The sequence below is a fragment of the Myotis davidii genome, unplaced genomic scaffold (genome assembly GCF_000327345.1).
Source record: "Myotis davidii unplaced genomic scaffold, ASM32734v1 scaffold479, whole genome shotgun sequence".
NCBI lineage: Eukaryota > Metazoa > Chordata > Mammalia > Chiroptera > Vespertilionidae > Myotis > Myotis davidii.
Window position 1 is genome coordinate 242720 of NW_006289825.1, and position 794 is coordinate 243513.

The window sequence follows — 794 nt, forward strand, 5'->3', positions numbered from 1 at the left end:
GCCACGGCCTAGCTCCGCCCCCTGTCCCAGCCCCACCACCAGCCTTGGCCCCTCCCTAATCCGGCAAGGAGCACGAGAGGGGCTGCTAGCGCCACCTGCGGGCGACCAGTGCTTGTTAATAAAACCGTTACAGAATTTGAGTGTTCGCCACCTGCCTTAAGCTTCCTAGGGAGGGAGACACCATGTGGTCACATTTTACAGAGGAAAAACAGAAGCCCAGAGAGGTTAGGAGACCGTGGAAGAGCCAAAGCCAACGTCATTCATGCAATAGGTTCATTCACTAGATGTAATATAAACAACAATTAGAGAGCCTACTAGGCCCTGGTCAGTGTGACTCGGTTGAGCGTTGTACTCTGTACCAAGGGGTCATGGTTGGATCCTGATGTTTCTCTAAAATCAATTAAAAATAAATTTTTAAAAAAGAGAGCCTATTATGAGCAGGCACTGTGCTAGGCGCCGGGGACACAATGTTGAGTAAGAAAAATATTGCTCTTATGGACCTCAATCTAGAGTGAGAAAGACATAAAGCAACCAATTATGTTATTATTAATTTACAGGGTGATAAATTTTAGCAAGTGAGGGGGGCATAGCATGGAATAATTTGGACAATCCAAACTTATGTCCCTGAATAAGCAGCAATTGAACTGACAAAGTGTGAGTAAAAGTTAACTTGAAGAAAAGGGGGGGGGATCCTAGGCACATGAAAAAAGCCTCAATACTCCTTTGCTTCTCCCACCCCTCCTTTATTTAATATATAGATCGCTCAATTGTCTCCGTTAAGTTCTATTGTTATA